We start from the raw sequence: 20,761 nt of genomic DNA, 5'->3' as shown, positions 1-20,761 counted from the left end.
ATTAATGTCAAGAAAACAAAAACAACACAACTCTAAATGCTGTAACTTTGTAACTTTAAAAGCTGGATTGCTGAAAAATGTGGATGTTGGTACTTCCTTTAAAGGAGAAACAGGAGGAAAAAGCACAACAATACAAAATTATGCCAAAGAGAGACTTGCCCCATATACAGAGGAAGGATAGATATGTGTGAGATTATTATTTACTATTATGATTAGTTTATTTGAAAAGTCAAATAAAATTGATGCTTTTCTATGAAAATAGATCTTACCAAAATTAGATTAGAAAGAGACAGAAAACCTAAAGAAGCTAATGACATAGAAGAAATTAAGAAAATTCTTCTAAAAAACCCTAGTCCCAGATCATTTCATGTGAATCTTTCAAATACTGAACAAACAGATATTTCTGAAGCTGTTTATAGTATTCAAGAGCAAAGATATGTGGAAAATATCTTAATTCATTTTTTAAAATTGGTAAATCATTAATCTTGTAACCTAATAAAAACAAAGCTACAAATTAATTTTACTTCTGAAAGAAATGAAAAAGAAAAACAGTCTAAAAACGTATATCTCCACATATAAATTTTATATTTGCTCAGTCGTGTCCAACTCTTTGAGACCCCATGGACTGTAGCCTACCAGGCTCCTCCGTCCATGGGATTTTCCAGGCAAGAATACTGGAGTGGGTTGCCATTTCCTTCTCCAGGAGATCTTCCCAAACCAGGGATTTAACTCAGGTCTCCTGCATTGTAGGCAGACACTTTATCATCTGAGCCACCAGGGAAGTCCATGTATGTGTATATATATATATATATATATATATATATATATATATATATATGTATACATCAAAATCAAGCCAGAAATACATTAAAAGAGTAAAACACCAAGACCAGGGCAGGTTCATTTCATGAATCAAGAAATTAAGGATGGTAACATATTAGGAAATTTGACAATAAAATTTAATTTTAAATAAATCAAAAGACAAAGCCATCTTATTGCCTTTTGGGATGTTGAAAATACGTTTCATAAAATTCCTCCACCCATTTCTTATAAGCCTGTTAATAAAATGAAAATTTAGGGGTGTTCCCTTATCATGAGGACAACATTTCTCAAAACCAAAGCCAGAATATGTTTAATGCTAAAATACGAAAGGCATTTCTGATAAAGTCAGATACAAGTGGGGGTCTGATAACATCATTATTTTTGGATATTGTTCTAGAACTTCCTCCAATGCAATTAGAAGAGGGTGGACTTTAAACATATAATTAATAAAAAGGAGTTTGCAAAACTCATTATTTATATATCATGGTTGTACATCTAAAAGGAAGAAAAAGAGAAGCATCTTAAATCTGCTAGAAGAATAAGAGAGTGAGGAAATAGATTATTTACAAAATTAACACTAAAAATGTATTTTACTAAAAATAACTTCTATTAAAGTTTTAGGTCAAGATGGTAGATGAAGAACATGCTAAAGCACTCCCTTCTATGCCTAAAACATAGTAATACTAGACAGCATATTATTTAAAATACTTGAATATTCAAATAGTTTAGGAATACGTGTCTCAAAGGAAAGAAAAAGGGAATTCCCTGGTGATCCAGTAGTTAAGAACTTGCCTTCCAGTGCAGAGGACCTGGGGTTTTGTTTTTTTGTTTGTTTGTTTTGTTTCTGGAAAACTTTATATTAAAATTCATTTCTTCCCCAAAAGACTATTGAAACTGCTAAGTCGACCACCTGGAAGACAATGTATGCAATGAAACATATATTCCTGCTTTTTATTTTGGAGAACTATGCTACAAATGTTTCTATCACATGTGCTTAACAGTGGCTGGAAGATCAATGAAAAACAATATTTACCTCTGCGACCACAGAAGGCTGGTGACTCATGACTGCATCTGCTGTTTGAAGCTGGTGTTGCTGTTTTGTCAGCTACAGCCCCAAAAGCTTTTTCCCTTACTCAGGTTCTTAGAACACCTATTTTCCTAAGGAATTCAATGATAGTTCCAAGTAAAAACAGTAAGTAGTACAACTAACTATTCCTGTTTCCTCTCACAGTCAACTCTAATTTCTTTCTGTGAGACATGATGTTTACATCACCAAATTTTCCACTGGTAAAAAATTCTTCATGCTTCTTAATTTTGAAATTTTTCATAAACTTTAAGGTTAAACTCTGGTTGGTAAATTTTTTGGACTAAGAACACTGGATAAGCTTTTCTTCATTGGTGTCAATTCTGGTGTTAAAGTCTTGAGCATTTACCGGAGCTTGCATGTGTTATAGATGGGTTCTCCGGTGTTTAATAAGGTGGGAATTTTGACTGAATTTTTTCCCACATTCGTGACATGTAAAGGGCTTCTCTCTTGTGTGAGTTCTTTGATGTGTGTGGAGATATGAATTTTGACTGAAGCTTTTCCCACACCAGGAGCATTTATATGGTTTTACTCCTTGGTGTGTTGTTAAGTGCTTATTAAGATCTGACCTCCATCTAAACCTCTTATCACACTGTTGACATTTATATGGTTTCTCTTCAGTGTGAATTCTTTGGTGCTTAATAAGGTCAGAGCTAACTCTGAAGCTTTTTCCACGTTCCTGACATTTAAAAAGCTTCTCTGTTGCACATTCTTTCATATGAAGCTCCTTAAATTTCAGCAGCTCTTCTTCCCACCAGTTGAAAAGTTTCTTTCTTTCCTTCACTGGAAAATCTTGGTGCCATTTCCCCAGCCTATGTACATCATCATGATTTTCTTTGCCTGTTGTTTTCTGATGAACATTCACACTGGCTTTTTTTTGATACTATGTCTCCTGGTGCTTGTATTTCTAAGTCAGAAAGACACATAGGTTGATGATTTTCCATGTCATTTTTCAGCTTTATCTCTGAAAGCAGATCTCCAGGATTGTCTTTGAACACTGGAGATCCTTGAATATATGGCTTTTCCTCTTGCTCTAAATAGGAGATTACTTTAGGTTTGGGGAGCACAAATAATGCTAGAAAGATGACAGTCTTATAGTTTTCGTGCATTACGCCATTGTAGAGGGCCTTCTGAGTGGGATCCAGTAGTTCCCATTCTTCCTGGGAAAAGTATATGGCCACTTCTTCAAATTTCAGCAAACTCTGGGACTCAGGCAAGATGAACTCAGGTGTCATTGTCCAATCTTTGATGTTTGTTTGCTCAGGAAAGGCTAGGATCTGGTAAGTAGGTACCACCCTCTCACATACAGGCTCAGGTACTTTGTGGGTATTTCTGCTCAGCAGCTCTTGTAGACCCTGGTGTATGTTCCAAACTCCTTCCTCCTGGGACATGCCCACTGGCTGGGACTCTGCTGGCTTCAGCTGGAAGCCTGGGGCCTCTGCTGCTTCTTCCAAGAGCACTGCCTCCTTTCCCAGCTCCTGGACTGAAGCTTTCAGATCTACTGTCATCATTCTGATCTAGGAACAATTCTGCTCCTGTGCTGGATACACCACCAACTCCAGATCTGACAACTGAGGCCCAGTCTGGTCTGGAACAAAATCAATGAAACAATCTTCTTCCTTTATCCTTCTGGGAAGATGAAGCTGGTCTTCATCTGGTCAGGAAGCTAGGATCCCACATGCCACAGGGCAACTAAACCTGATCCCCTCAACTAGAGAAAAGCCCAAGGGCCACAATGCAAGACCCTGAGTGCTGCAACTAAGACCAAAAGTAAAGAAATAATAATAATTTTTAAAAAAGCAAGAAGAGGGAATTCCCTAGGTGTCAGATATGGAGCAGTAGGTGAGGTTATGTAGCCCTCAAGAGGACTAGAGATGGGCTGTAGAGGCTGGTGTTTACTTTTTTTTTTTTTTAATTAAAAAAAATTTTTTTTATTTTATTATTATTATTACTTTTTTACTTTACAATATTGTATTGGTTTTGCCATACATCAACATGCATCCGCCACCTTGTACACATGTTTCCCATCCTGAACCCCCCTCCCACCTCCCTCCCCATACCATCCCTCTGGGCCATCCCAGTGCAGAGGCTGGTGTTTAAAAGCCCACAGGTCTGGAATTTAATAAGGACCTGGGGCTGGAGTCAGGACTTAGCTGCCATCCACAAACAGGAATCTGAGTGTCCTTCCACCCTCTCAGGTTCTCAGCAAGAAGAGAGAGTTAGTCCTCCCAGACTGGAATCATATAATTGGAACTTTATGTCTGTTGTACTACATAACGTGTGGGACCTGCATTCCGAAAGTAGCAAAATTCAAATCAATCCACAAACATAAAAAAGGATCTTATCTAGAGTCAGGGGACTCAAAACAGTACCTGAGCAGAGGCAACCAAATGGAGTTTCCCCAATAGATACCCCCTCCCACCCCTACAAGCCAGGTCTCGTGAGTAACAATTCCTTGAACAAGAATTATACATGTGAGGAAATGCAATACCATTTAAGTACAACGTACACACTCCTGAAGAAATAAAGCTAATAGAACAATCTAAAAGAGAAATTAAAAATAAATTCACACTGGAGATGTGTGAATAAAGAAGAATGACATCATTAAGCATAAATAGGAGGTGGTGTTCTACCAGCATGACTCAAGCCAGTAAGGCATTCACACTTAGTCACTTGCACTGCCAGAATTTTTTCTCTCCAACAATCTGCTGAATGAGGTCCCTGTGGACCCACATGCCTGGCCCCAACTCCTGCAGCCCACTGGTGATTTCCTCTTTGGGAACCTTGGATATAAATGTGCTACCCTCCACTTCAACAGCATTTCCTAAAAATGAATTTCTAATAGAAGGGGTTGTGCAGGGGCTTTCATCCACTTCTACCTAGAAAATCCTCATTTTCTTAAGCAACTTCACCCCTCCATCCAGAGCACAGCAGGGGATGGGGTTTCAGGAAGGGGCAGAGGCCTTAATGGAAACACAGAAAAAGTTCTACTGCACCCTTCCCTCAAGGTTGCCCAGGGCCTTTTCCATGGTGACTTGCTTTCAGATTTGTCTATTGTTGTTTCAAAATTTCAACTCCACAGCCATCTTTTACATTTTGTTTATAAATCCAGACATGATTCAGCATGCAGAGTAATTTGCAAACAGAAGTATTATAATGTCAGTAGACAACATTGGTAGTTATGTGACAAGATACCACTTTTTTCTTATTAGAACTTTACAAAAAAATTACAGTAGTCTCCCCCTAAATCACAGTTTAACTTTCCTCAGTTTTAAATACTCATGGTCAACCTCAATCCAAAAATAGTAAATGGAAGAGAAATAGAAATAGAGAGAAACAAATTGTAAATTTTAGATTTCATACAGTTCTGACTAGTGTGATAAAATCTCAAGTGTCTTGCTCTGTCATGTCATTTGAATAATCCCTTTGTTTAGCATCTCCCATCCATTATGCACTTTGAACCCATCTAAGGTTATCAGATAGCTGGCTGTAGTATTGCAGTGCTGATGTTCCAGTGACCTTATTTTAAGTAATAATCGCCCTCGGAATAGTGCTGCTAGCCGTTTTGACACAGTAGAGAGAAGCTATGAAGTGCTTCCTTTAAGTGAAAAGGTGAAAGCTCTCTACCTAATAAGGAAAGAAAAAAGTCCTTATACTGATATTCCTGTGATCTACTTAGGGATATTCATTCTTAAGAATGGATGAAGGACTATTACTGTAAGAATTAATATTACTGTAATTGTAAAGAAGGAAAGAGAAATTTGCTAGTTTTGAGAAAGAGAAAACAGCTACTTTTGCTGTTGCATCTCAAATTATAAAAGTTGTAGTTGCAGCACCTGATAAGTGCTTAGATAAGATGGAAAAGGTAATAAATTTGTACAATAAGATATTTGGAGAGAGGAAAAATACAACCTTATAACTTATATTACAGTATATTATTATAATTGTTCTATTGTATTATTACTATTTTCAATCTCTTACTGTGCTTAAATTATAAATTAAACATTATTATAGATATATTTATGCAGAAATATAAACCAGTGCAGTTGATCCTTGATTAACTTGGGGGCTAGGGGCACTTACACAGAGTTGAAAATCCAAGTGTAACTTGTTGTCAAGCCCTCTGTATCCGAGTATCAATGCAATATTTTGCAAGCTTGAAAAGGAAGATCCTGTCGTATGCTGTAATATGGATAAACCTTTTGGATAGTATACTAAGTGAAGTAAGCCAGCTACAAAGATTCAATATTGATGATTTCATTCATATGAGGAATTCTAGAGTAGTCCATCATAAAAATAGGAAGTACAAAAGTGCATAAGGAGGGGATATTAAGTGTTGAGTTTCAGTTTTGTAAAATGAAAAGTTTTAGAGATCTGTTGGGAAACAGTATGAAGGGAATGGCTACACATTCCAGTATTCTAGCCTGGAGAATTCCATGAACTGTATAGTCCATGGGGTTGCAAAGAATTGGACATGACTGAATGACTTTCACTTCACTTTCACAACTGAATATTTTAAAATGTTTAAGATGGTAAATTTAATGTTTTGTAACTGCAACCACAATTAAAAATAAAATAAAATTTTAGACCCTGGAGGCAATATGCTAAAACACAAAAAACATTAAGTATGAAAAAGATATATAGGCAACCATTTGGAATTTCACATTATTCATATTGCTGTCTACTTCAGTAATGTGAACAATTAGATAATCTGCATGATTTTTCATTTTGTCTTCTCTTAAATGGGGGACAATAGCACAGAAGACTTTTGTGATGATAAAGGAGATTATGTGTGTATGAAAAGCACCCTCAGTTCAGTTCAGTTGCTCAGTCATGTCCAACTCTTTACAACCCCATGGACTGCAGCATGTTCAGCCTCCCTGTCCATCACCAACTACCGAAGCTTGCTCAAACTCATGTCCATTGAGTCGGTGATGCCATCCAACCATCTCATCCCCTTCTTCTTCCCCCATCAATCTTTCCCAGCATCAGGGTCTTTTCAAATGAGCCAGTTCTTTGCATGAGGTGGCCAAAATACTGTAGTTTCAGCTTCAACATCAGTCCTACCAATAAATACTCAGGACTGGTTTGATCTCCTTGCAGTCCAAGGGACTCTCAAGAGTCTTCTCCAACACCACAGTTTAAAAACATCAATTCTTTGGTGCTCACCTTTCTTTATAGTTCAACTCTTACATCCAAACATGACTACTGGAAAAACCATAGCCTTGACTAGATGGACCTTATTGGCAAAGTAATGTCTCTGCTTTTGAATATGTTATCTAAGTTGGTCATAACTTTTCTTCCAAGGAGTAAGTGTCTTTTAATTTCATAGCTGCAGTCACCATCTGCAGTGATTTTGGAGCCCTAAAAAGTAAAGTCTGTCACTGTGTCCATTGTTTCCCCATCTATTTGATATGAAGTGATGGTACTCGATGCCATAATCTTAGTTTCCTGAATGTTGAGCTTTAAGCCAACTTTTTCACTCTCCTCTTTCACTTTAAACAAGAGCCTCTTTAATTCTTCTTCACTTTTTGCCATAAGGGTGGTGTCATCTGCATATGTGAGGTTATTGATATATCTCCCGGCAATCTTGATTCCAGCTTGTGCTTCATCTAGCCCAGCGTTTCTCATGATGTACTCTGCATAGAAGTTAAATAAGCAGGGTGACAATATACAGCCTTGACGTACTCCTTTTCCTATTTGGAACCAGTCTGTTGTTCCATGTCCAGTTCTAATTGTTGCTTCCTGACCTGCATACATATTTCTCAAGAGGCAAGTCAGGTGGTCTGGGATTGCCATCTCTTTAAGAATTTTCCACAGTTTATTGTGATACAGTCAAAGGCTTTGGCATAGTTAATAAAACAAAAATAGATGTTTTTCTGGAACTCTCTTGCTTTTTCAATGATCCAGCGGATGTTGGCAATTTGATCTCTGGTTCCTCTGTCTTTTCTTTGCCTTTTTTTTTTTTTTTTGATAATGATACTATTGTGGCTATCTTTTTATTTTATTTTATTTTATTTTATTTTCTAATTTTATTTTATTTTTAAACTTTACATAATTGTATTAGTTTTGCCAAATATCAAAATGAATCCGCCACAGGTATACATGTGTTCCCCATCCCGAACCCTCCTCCCTCCTCCCTCCCCATACCATCCCTCTGGGCCGTCCCAGTGCACCAGCCCCAAGCATCCAGCATCGTGCATCTAACCTGGACTGGCAACTCGTTTCCTACATGATATTTTACATGTTTCATTGCCATTCTCCCAAATCTTCCCACCCTCTCCCTCTCCCTCTCCCACAGAGTCCATAAGACTGTTCTAAACTTTACAATATTGTATTAGTTTTGCCGAATATCGAAATGAATCCACCACAGGTATACATATGTTTCCCATCCTGAACCCTCCTCCCTCCTCCCTCCCCATACCATCTCTCTGGGTCGTCCCAGTGCACCAGCCCCAAGCATCCAGTATCGTGCATCGAACCTGGACTGGTGACTTGTTTCATACATGATATTATACATGTTTCAATGCCATTCTCCCAAATCTTCCCACCCTCTCCCTCTCCCACAGAGTCCATAAGACTGTTCTATACATCAATGTCTCTTTTGCTGTCTCGTACACAGGGTTATTGTTACCATCTTTCTAAATTCCATATATATGCGTTAGTATACTGTATTGGTGTTTTTCTTTCTGGCTTACTTCACTCTGTATAATAGGCTCCAGTTTCATCCACCTCATTAGAACTGATTCAAATGTATTCTTTTTAATGGCTGAGTAATACTCCATTGTGTATATGTACCACAGCTTTCTTATCCATTCATCTGCTGATGGACATCTAGGTTGCTTCCATGTCCTGGCTATTATAAACAGTGCTACAATGAACACTGGGGTACACGTGTCTCTTTCCCTTCTGGTTTCCTCAGTGTGTATGCCCAGCAGTGGGATTGCTGGATCATAAGGCAGTTCTATTTCCAGTTTTTTAAGGAATCTCCACACTGTTCTCCATAGTGGCTGTACTAGTTTGCATTCCCACCAACAGTGTAAGAGGGTTCCCTTTTCTCCACACCCTCTTCAGCATTTATTGCTTGTAGACTTTTGGATCGCAGCCATTCTGACTGGCGTGAAATGGTACCTCATAGTGGTTTTGATTTGCATTTCTCTGATAATGAGTGACGTTGAGCATCTTTTCATGTGTTTGTTAGCCATCTGTATGTCTTCTTTGGAGAAATGTCTATTTAGTTCTTTGGCCCATTTTTTGATTGGGTCATTTATTTTTCTGGAGTTGAGCTGTAGGGGATGCTTGTATATTTTTGAGATTAGTTTTGTCAGTTGCTTCATTTGCTATTATTTTCTCCCATTCTGAAGGCTGCCTTTTCACCTTGCTAATAGTTTCCTTAGTTGTGCAGAAGCTTTTAAGTTTAATTAGGTCCCATTCCTCTGTCTTTTCTAAAACCAGCTTGAAATTCTGGAAGTTCATGGTTCCTGTACTATTGAAGCCTGAGATGAGTGCAATTGTGCAGTAGTTCGAACAATTTTTGGCATTGCCTTTGTTTGGGATTGGAATGAAAAATGACCTTTTCCAGTCCTATGGCCACTGCTGAGTTTTCCAAATTTGCTGGCATGTTGAGTGCAGTGCTTTCATAGCATCATCTTTTAGGATTTGAAATAGCTCAACTGGAATTCCATCACCTCCACTAGTGTTTTTTTGTAGTGATGCTTCCTAAGGCTCACTTGACTTCACATTCCAGGATGTTTGGTTCTAGGTGAGTGATCACACCATCTTGATTATCTGGGTTGTGACGATCTTTTTTGTATAGTTCCTCTGTGTACTCTTACGACCTCTTCTTATTATTTTCTGCTTCTCTTAAGTCCATACTATTTCTGTTCTTTATTGAGCCCATCTTTGCATGAAATGTTCCCTTAGTGTCTCTAATTTTCTTGAAGAGATCTCTAGTCCTTCCCGTTCTGTTGTTTTCCTCTGTGTCTTCGCACTGATCACTGAGGAAGGCGTTCTTATCCCTCCTTGCTATTCTTTGGAATTCTGTATTCAAATGTGGGTATATCTTTCTTTTTCTCCTTCACTTCTCTTCTTTTCACAGCTATTTTAAAGGCCTCCTTATCACAGCTATTTTAAAGGCCTCCTTAGAAGCCATTTTGCTTTTTTGCATTTCCTTTTCTTGGGGAGAGTCTCAATCCCTGTCTCCTGTACAATGCCATGAACCCCCCTAGTGTCTACCATACAGCAGAGGTTTGGTGGTCCTCACACACTCTCCCTCCCTGGTTCTCACCAGACTGTTCATGTGCTCAGCCGACTCCAAAGAGGAAAGAACACAAATGTCCAATAAAGGCAGATTAGATCCACAAATAAGTTGACATAAAATGGCATTTAAAGTCATGCTTTTTATTTTACAAGTCTAGTAATTTATGGACGGAGAGAAAATATTTTACTTTTATAAAATCTCCAGCAATGAAGCCACTTGTGTGCATGTGTGTATATATACATAAATGCATATATATACACACTTATATGTATGTGTGTATATATAATATATATTTAGGAAGAGCATTGCTGTAATTAACAAAGTACTAGGTCATAAATGTAACCATTTCTCTGAGTCTACATATGCTTCAATTGCACATGAAAACAAAGAAGTTGAGGGACCTTCTCTTTCCCTGAATGATTCAATCCCGCAGATACAGAGTAGAGCTGGGCTGCGGATGACTTGGACCTGGCAAAGTCAGGCCTCTTCCCAAGATGGCATGACTAGAAATTATTTGGATGGTTTATTTTCACAATGCCAGAGCCACCCTGAACAAATTGGCAATACTCAGCAGAATTAAACATAAGCTTACTTTAGGAGCCAACAGAGGGACCCTCACCCAGGTCCCTAAAGGGACAGGGGTGAGAATATTTGAAGGTAGCATTGTTTGCAGTAAGGGCTTCCCTGATAGCTCAGCTGGTAAGAATCTGCCTGCAACGCAGGAGACCTCAGTTTGATTCCTGGGTCAGGAAGATCTGCTGGAGAAGGGATAGGCTACCCACTCCAGTATTCTTGGGCTTCCCTTGTGGCTCAGCTAGTAAAGAATCCACCTGCAATGCGGGAGACCTGGCTTCAATCCCTGGGTTGGGAAGATCCCCTGAGGCAGGGAAAGGCTACCCATTCCAGTATTCTGGCCTGGAGAACTCCATGGACTCTATAGTCCATGGGATCACAAAGAGTTGGACATGACTGAGTGACGTGCACTTTCACCTTCACTTTGTTTGCGTGGTGGGAAGTTGGAGGCAGCTTGGTGTTTATCACTAGAGAAACTGATAAATAAAACATGGTGGATGCGTGCAGTAAAATTCAAGTTAAAAAAAATGAATTACTGAGTGGGAAGAAAATGGCAGAGGAGTAAGATAGAGACATTGCCAGCCTCCCCACAAATACATAAAAAGCTCATCAAGATATGGAACAACTCCTGTGAAGCAACCTCTAGGCGACAGCAGAAGATCCCAGGCATTCAAGGGGACAGGCTAAGTTCCCTGCAATCAGAACACAGGCACAAGTCACCCCTAACAAGAAAGCAACACAAACCACTCAACCAACCTTTCGCTCCAAGGGTGGAGGCTGGGGGAGGAAGAAGGAATACGACCTTCAAGCCTGGGAAAAGGAGACCTCAAGTGGAGCAAGGTAGGAAAAAAATGATGAAAAGACAGATAAATACAGCACAAATGAAAGAACAAGGTAGAAACTTACAAGACCAAATAAATGAAGAGGAAATAAGCGATCTATTTGAAAGAGAATTGAGAATAATGATGGTAAAGATGCTCCAAAGACTTGAAAATAGAATAGAGAAAATGAAGAAACATTTAACACTGTTAATACAATCACCAAGGACATAGAATAAATAAAGAATAAGCAAACAGAGATGAATAATACAATTACTGAAGTTAAAAATACTCTAGAAGTAACTGATAGCAGAATAACTGAGGTAGAGGAATAGATAAGTGATCTGGAAGATAGAATGGTGGAAATAACTGCTGAAGAGCAGACTAAAGGGAAAAGAATGAAAAGAATTGAGGATAGCCTTAGAGACCTTTGGGCCAATATTAAATGCACCAACATTTGAGTCATAGGGGTCCCAGAGGAAGAAGAAAGAAAGGCACTGAGAAAATTTTCGAAGAAATTATAGTTGAAGACTTCCCCAATATGGAAAAGAAAATAGTCAATCAAATCCAAGAAGCACAGAGTCCCTTACAGGAGAAACCCAAGGAGAAACACTTTGAGAAACATATTAATCAAACTAACAGAGATTAAGCACAAAGAAAGAATATTAAAAGCAGCAAGTAAAATACAAGGGAAAACCCATATTATTAACAGCAGATCTTTCAGCAGAAACCCTGAAGGCCAGAAGGGAATGGGAGGATATATTTAAAGTACTGAGAAAGAAAAATCTACAACCATGATTACTCTACCCAGCAAAGATCTCATTTAAAATTGATGGACAAATCAAAAGCTTTATAGACAAGCAGAAGAGAATTTAGCACCACCAAACCAGCCTTACAACAAATACTGAAGGGATTTATATACTCAGCAAATGCAATAGAAAGGAAAGACCTACAAAAACAAACCCAAAGCAATCAAGAAAATGCCAATAGGAATATATATATGAATAATTATCTTAAATGTAAATGAATTAAATACACCAACAAAAAGATACAGACTGACTGAATGGATACAAAAAGAAGACCCTTATATATGTGGCATACAAGAGACCCACTTAAAACCTAGAGACACATACCAACTGAAAGTAAAAGGATGGAAAAAGATAGTCCATGTAATGGGAAACAAAAAGAAAGCTGGAGTGGCAATCCTTATTTCAGACAAAATAGACTAAAATAAAGAATATTATAAGAGACAAAGAAGGACACTACATAATGATAAAGGGATCAATCCAAGAAGAAGAAGACATAACCATTGTAAATACTTATGCACCCAACCTAAAAGTACCTCAATACATAGGGCAAACACTAACAGGCAAAAGAGGGGAAATTGACAGTAACACAGTAATAGTAGGGAACTCTAACATTCCATTTACACCAATGGACAGATCATCAAAACAGAATAAATAATAAAGCACAAACCTTAAATGAAACATTAGACCAAATGGACCTAATTGATATCTTCAGGACATTTCATCCAAATGCAGAAGAATACACTTTCTTCTCAACTGCACATGGAACATTCTCCAGGATAGATCACAGCTTGGGCCACAAATCAAGCCTTAGTAAATTTAAGAAAATTGAAATCATACCAAGGATCTTCTCTGACCACAATGCTATAAGACTAGATACCAAATATAGGGGGAAAAAACTGTCAAAAACACAAACTCATGGAGATTAAACAGTATATTACTAAATAACAAAGAGGTTACTGAAGAAGTAAGAAGGGAAATCAAAAGATTTCTAGAAAGAAAAGACAATGAAAACAGACCCAAAATCTATGGAATTCAGCAAAAGCAGTTCTAAGAAGGAAGTTTATAGCAATACAGTCCAACCTCAAGAAACAAGAAAAGTATTGAATAGACAACCTAACTCTACATCTAGAGCATGTGGAAAAAGAACAAAAAAACCCCCGAAGTCAGCAAAAGGAAAGAAATCACAAAAACCAGAGCAGAAACAAATGAGGAAGAAAAGAAGGAAACAGTAGCAAAGATTAATAAAGCTAAAAGCTGGTTCTTTCAGAAGATAAGCAAAATCGACAACCTGTCAAAAAATTTACAGACTCATCAAGAAAAAAAAGGAGAAAAATCAAATCAACAAAATTAGAAATTAAAAAAGAGAGGTTGCAACAGGCAACAGAGAAGGAAATGGCAAGCCACTCCAGTATTCTTGCCTAGAGAATCCTGTGGACAGAGGAGCCTGGTGGGCTGCTTTCCATGGGGTCGCACGGAGTCAGACACGACTGAAGTGCCTTAGCATGCATGCACTGGAGAGGGAAATGGCAACCCACTCCAGTATTCTTGCCTGGAGAATCCCAGGGACAGAGGAGTCTGGTGGGCTGCTGTCTATGGGGTTGCAGAGAGTCAGACACAAGTGAAGCAACATAGCAGCAGCAGCAGCAACAGACAACACAGAAACACAAAGGATCATAAGAGAATATTATGAGCAACTATGTGCTAATACAATGGACAGCCTAGAGGAAATTGACAGATTCTTAGAAAAGTTCAACCTCTCAAGACTGAACCAGGAAGAAATAGAAATTAAGAACAAGCCAATTACAAACACTGAAATCAAAACTGTGATTTAAAAAATTTCCCCCAAAACAAAAGTCTAGGGCCAGAGGGCTTCACAGGGGAATTCTACCAAACCTTTAGGAAAGAGTTAATGCTTATTTTCCTGGAACTCGGGTTTCCCTGATAGCTCAGATGGTAAAGAACCCACCTGCAAAGCAGGAGGCCCTAGTTTGATTCCTGGGTTGGGATGGTCCCATGGAGAAGGGATAGGCTACCCACTCCAGTATTCTTGGGCTTCCCTTGTGGCTCAGCTGGTAAAGCTTCTGCCTGCAATGTGGGAGACCTGGGTTCAATCCCTGGGTTGAGAAGATCTCCTGGAGAAGGGAAAGGCTACACACTCCAGTTTTCTGGCCTGGAGAATTCCATAGACTGTATAGTCCATGGGGTCACAAAGAGTCAGACACGACTGAATGACTTTCACTTTCACTTTCCAAAAAATTACAGAGGAAGAACACTTCCAAACTCATTCTATGGGGCCACAATCAGCCTGATACCAAAACCAGGCAAAGACAACACACAAAAAAGAGAATTACAGGCCAATATCACTGATAAATATACATACAAAACTCCTCAACAAAATTCCAGCAAACAGAATTCAACAACACATTAAAAAGTTCATGATCAAGTCAGGTTTATCCCAAGGAGCAAGGATTCTTCAATATACACAAATCAATCAACATGATAAACCACATTAACAAATTGAAAGATAAAAACCATATGATCATCTCAATAGATGCAGAAAAAGCCTTTGACAAAATTCAGCAGCCATTTGTGATAAAAAATGCTTAAAAAATGGGCATAGAAGGAATCTACCTCAACATAGTAAAGGCCATATATGATAAGCCCACAGCAAACATTATTCTCATTGGTGAAAAACTGAAAGCATTCCCTCTAAGATCAGGAACAAGACAAGGGTGTCTACTCTCACCACTATTATTCAACAGAGTTTTGGAAGTCCTAGCTAAGGCAATTAGAGAAGGAAAAGAATGAAAAGGAATCCATATTGGAAAATAAGAAGTAAAACTCTCACTGTTTGCAGATGACATGATACTATACATAGAAAACCCAAAAGAAACTATCAGAAAATTATTAGAGCTAATCAATGAATTCAGCAAAGTCTCAGGATACAAGCTCAATACACATAAATCAGTTGCATTCCTATATACTAACAATGAAAAATCAGAAAGAGAAATTAAGGAATAAATCCCATTCACCATTGCAGCAAAAAGAATAAAATACCTAGGAATAAAACTACCAAGGAAACAAAAGAACTATATATGGAAAATTATAAGACACTGATGTAAGAAATCAAAGACAACATAAATAGATGGAGAGATTCCATGTTCCTGGGTAAGAAGAATCAATATTATGAAAATGACTATGCTACCAAAGGCAATCTATGGATTCAGTGTGATCCCTATCAAATTACCAATGGCATTTTCCACAGAACTAGAACAAAAAATTTCACAATTCATATGGAAACACAAAAGTCCCTGAATAGCCAAAGCAGTCTTGAGAAAGAAAAATGGAGCTGGAGGAATCAACCTTCCTGACTTCAGACTATGCTACAAAGCTACAGTCATCAAGACAGTATGGTACTGGCACAAAACAGAAATAGAGACCAATGGAACAAGGTAGCCCAGAGATAAACCCACATACCTATGGGTACGTTATTTTTGGCAAAGAAGGCAAGAATATACAATGAGGCAAAGATAGCCTCTTCAATAAGTGGTACTGGGAAAACTGGACAGCTGTGTGCAAAAGAATGAAATCAGAATGCTTCCTAATGTCATACACAAAGATAAACTCAAAATGGATTAAAGACCAAATGTAAGACTAGAAACTATAAAACCCTTAGAGGAAAACATAGGCAAAACACTTGGTGACATAAATCAAAGGAAGATCCTCTATGACCCACTTCCTAGAGTAATGGAAATAAAAACAAAAATAAACTTAAAAGGCTTTGCACAGCAAAGGAAACTAAGAACAAGGTGAAAAAACAACTCTAAGAATGGGAGAAAATGTTGCTCCTGCTGCTGCTAAGCTGCTCTAGTCATGTCCGACTCTGTGTGACCCCACAGATGGCAGCCCACTAGCTTCCACCTTCCCTGGGATTCTCCAAGCAAGAATACTGGAGTGGGTTGCCATTTCCTTCTCCAATGCATGAAAGTGAAAAGTGAAAGTGAATTCGCTCAGTCATGTCTGACTCTTAGCGACCCCATGGACTGCAGCCTACCAGGCTCCTCCGTCCATGGGATTTTCCAGGCAAGAGTACTGGAGTGGGGTGCCATTGCCCTCTCCGATGGGAGAAAATAACAGCAAATGAAACAACTGACAAAAAATTAATTTCCAAAATATACAAGCAGCTCATACAACACAATACCAGAAAAAAACAAGCACCCCAATAAAAAAGTGGGAAAAAGACCTAAACAGACATTTCTCCAAAGAAGACATACAGAGGGCTAACAAACACATGAAAAGATGCTCAACATCTCTCATTATTAGAGAAATGCAAATCAAAACTACAATGAGATACCACCTCACACCAGTCAGAATGGACATCATCAAATAGTCTACAAGCAATAAATGCTGGAGAGGGTGTGGAGAAAAGGGAACCCTCTTGCATTGCTGGTGGGAATGTAACTGATACAACCACTATGAAAGACAGTATGGAGATTCTTTACAAAGCCAGGGAAAAAACCACCATATGACCCAGCAATCCCACTCTTAGGGATATACCCTAAGGAAACCAAAATTGAAAGACACACGTGTATCTCAGTGTTCATTGCAGCACAGTTTACAATAGCTAGAACATGGAAGCAACCTAGATGTCCATCAACAGATGAATGGATAAAGAAGCCGAGGTACGTATATACAATGGATGACTACTCAGCCATATAAAGGAACGTCTTTGAGTCAGTTCTAATGAGGTGGATGAACCTAGAGCCTATTATACAAAATGAAGTAAGTCAGAAAGAGAAATATAAATATCATATACTGACATATATATATATATATATATATATATATATGGAATATAAAGATGGTACTGAAGAATTTATTTACAGGGCAGCAATGGAGAAACAGACATAGACAACAGACCTATGGACACAGTGTGGGGGAGGAGGGAGAGGGTGAGATGTATGGAGAGTGTAACATGGACGCTTACAATACCATTTGTAAAATAGATAGCCAATGGATATTTGCTGTGTGACTCAGGGAACTCAAGCAGGGGCTCTGTGACAATCTAGAAGGGTAGGATTGAAAGGAGATAGGAAGGATGTTTGGGAGGGAGGCGACATGGGTGTACCTATGGCTAATTCTTGTTGATGTATGACAGAAAATCACAAAATTCTGTAAAGCAATTATCCTTCAATGAAAAAAGTAAAAAAATAAATAAAATGAATAAAAAAGAAAACATAAAAAGAAAACAAATTACATGTGCATGAAAACCTACACAGATCTTTTAAAAAGAATGCTGAGTATAATTGAGGTGTAAAGCATAGTTAGATTTACATAAACTAAGGACACAATCCTCCAATTTCCTTCCTTTTTAAGCCTCAATCTTGGAGTAGGAAATGGCACCCCACTCCAGTATCAGTTCAGTTCAGTTGCTCAGTTGTGTCCGACTCTTTGCAACCCCATGAATCACAGCACACCAGGCCTCCCTGTCCATCACCAACTCCTGGAGTTCATTCAGACTCATGTCCATCGAGTCAGTGATGCCATCCAGCCATCTCATCCTCTGTCGTCCCCTTCTCCTCCTGCCTTCAATCTTTCCCAGCATCTGGGTCTTTTCCAATGAATCATTTATTCCAATGAGTCATCCAATATTAGGGAATATCAAATTTATAGCTGGAACAATCATATTGTGATTATTTAAGAAAGCATTCATATTTTAAGAGATAGATACTGAAGTTTTTAAGGGTGAAATGGCATGGTGTCTGTGATTTGCTTTAAAAATTTTAACAAAAGGAAAAGAATAAAAGATTAGGTAAATGAGGAATATCGTTCTTCTTGAATCTGGGTGATGGATATAAGTTTATACTTCTGTATGCTTGAAAATGCTTTTAATTTTTAAAACACTGAAAAGCCTTTAAGAAAAAACTCTGAGCTCTCCCAGTTAAAACACAGTTTGCTACTGAACCAAACTTCAGTTTACTTACCCAAATGAGCAAAGTCAATCTACTGACTCAAGGTTGTGGTGAAAGAAAGTACAGCATTTATTTGCAGGGTGCCAAGCAAGGAGAATGGGCAGCAAATGTTTAAAGGACTTGAACTCCCCAATGGCTTTCAGGCAGGAGATTTTTTAGATTAAAATTAAGGGTAATGATCTTAAGTATGTGATTGTCTCATGGATTCTTCAGGTTGTTTGGGTGTTAAGCAACAAAGTGATATCTGGCATCCTGATCATCATTCTGGTTCCAACTTGTTTCTGTCACCTTGGCTGTGGTCAGCAGGTTTCATCATGTGGTCCTGGTTTCTGTAAAACAACTCAAAGGTATCGCATCAGATTATTATCTATATCCATTGAAGAGGTACTAGGGATCCTGTGACTGTTTTATAGCTAAACTTCTCTTGTTTGATTGCTTTCCCCCTGTTTCAGCTTGTCCTCACTTCTGTAACCATTAACTGCTTGAGTCTGCTCTTTGGAACTCTGCGAAGACCTAAAAATCTCAACCTTTTTCTACACGAGAAGTGGGGACAAGAAAGGATTGTACCCAGGAAGGCCCTGTAGGGTCCTGTTCATTTTCAGGTCCCTCTGCTTTTTGGTACTCTTCATCCTGAGGGGAACGGGGCAATGACCGCTTTGGCTACTTCCTGCTAAACAGGGGCAATGTTAATTCCTCAGTATTAGAAGAACAAAGTCTTGGATCTTCTCAAAGAATTCTCAAGTCCAGGTCTAGCATCAGTATTTTGAATTACGAAAACATGATTTCTTTCTTTGATCACTTTGTCATAGCATCTGGACAGATAGTTGAAAATTATTAAACACATTACAAAGAGTATGATGATCAAATGGAGCCTTGTAATGGTACTCAAAAGAGTCTCCCTATTTCAGATGGCAACCAAGAAAATAAGTCTTGATGTGTATCCTCTTTATGTACATCCTGTAATCAGGTAGCCTTTTGAAGTATTCTGTTTACTTGGGTTTCAACTTCTCCAGAGGTATTGATGTATGTGCAGCATGTGTTATTAGCCATTACACACACTTCTCCTTGTTTTGCCAATAAGAAATCTTGGGCTATTCTATTGCCCAGGATGACTCAAGTCAATGAGTTCAAAGATGTATGTTGGGCTGCAATACTTTTAGCTGTGTCCTCAGCAATTTGTCCAATTGTGGCAGATAGGTTATGAATCATTATCTCTATTGACATAAACTCTGGCAGTTAGTGTGAGGTTGCCAAAAACACTTTGTCCTTTATTATTCTCATATTCTGCCAATATCATTCTTTTAAGATGAGTATTTGATTTAGGGAGGGAAGGGAAGCTCTCCAGACTATACAAGGCAAAAGGCAACCTTATATATCCCAATAGGCATGACCCTTCCATTTCCCAGCTGTCTAAGCAGCGATGTGCCCACCCTTCCCCTTTTGGGTCTCTCCCTGTGCCACAGACAAAGTAATATCCTGGAGGGGCACAAGTTATACCTCCCATGGTATCGAAATTGATACCTTCATTTTGGGGTAGCACAGACATTACATTCTCTAGCCAGGGATCACGACCACTGCAAGCCTACCAAAGTTCCCTTACATTATGACCAACTTTTCTGACTCTCTGGCACAAAATAGTGTCATCTTGACCTCTTTCACATTTGCCATTTTTACATATCAGGGGATTTTTTTTTATCACATTTTTTTACAGTAAAGTCAGGAGACCATGGTGGACCAGTGGTAACTTTTCCTCCAGTGACAATTTCCTCAGACAGGATGAGACAAGGGATTTGGATTTTCTCAGGTAATACGGTTATTCTAACTTTGAATGTGGTGACTGGAGGAGGAAGAGTATAGTAGGTGATGGGTTCTGGCACAGTACTAAAATCAGTTACGAGGACCATAAATGGGACATAGTTTTCACTGATTGTTTCAAGTTTCAAATGACATATCCAACAATTTCTTAAGCTCTCACTTGTGGCTATAGTCTGAGATAAGCTAATTAGAGTATTTTCCCTCCAGGAAGCAGCAGACACCAGTGGGATGAGAAAGTAAAGAAGATTAAGAGCCATCATTACAGTTGGGGCCAAGATCTTATATGGGAAAATAGCAATGGCCCTAAATTTTGGTGCTAACCCTATTATCACAAACCTATTTTAAATTAAAATAGAGCAAGGTTTAATTATCTCCTATTATCAATATCACATCAAATTATAGGCTTATTTGACTATAATATAACCACAGGTAAAATGATTAGATGAATCCAGAAGCAAGCAAAAAATTATAAGCAAATAATAAAACAGAAAAATGCTCCAGCCAATTACAAATGTTATGATAAATGGCCACAAGTCATTCACTACTTATATAAGATACTTTCTTTGATTTTAACTGAAGCCCCAGTGCAGAATTGTAGGAAGGAGGAC

The 20,761-nt window shown here is 38.4% G+C and overlaps 2 pseudogenes; both read right to left on the bottom strand.

Annotated features, from left to right (window-relative positions):
- Positions 1 to 2,004: 2,004 nt before the first annotated feature.
- LOC147375501 (zinc finger protein 75D-like) lies at positions 2,005 to 3,639 on the bottom strand (annotated as a pseudogene).
- A 15,662-nt stretch (positions 3,640 to 19,301) lies between these two features.
- Positions 19,302 to 20,413, bottom strand: LOC147375500 (endogenous retrovirus group V member 2 Env polyprotein-like; annotated as a pseudogene).
- Between the last annotated feature and the right edge of the window lie 348 nt (positions 20,414 to 20,761).

Source organism: Bos grunniens, chromosome 3 (assembly GCF_055505025.1).
Source record: "Bos grunniens cultivar Pamir isolate PY7600 chromosome 3, Bosgru_T2T1.0, whole genome shotgun sequence".
Lineage (NCBI taxonomy): Eukaryota > Metazoa > Chordata > Mammalia > Artiodactyla > Bovidae > Bos > Bos grunniens.
The sequence above is the reverse complement of the archived record's forward strand: the minus strand, read 5'-3'. Positions and strand labels throughout refer to the sequence as shown.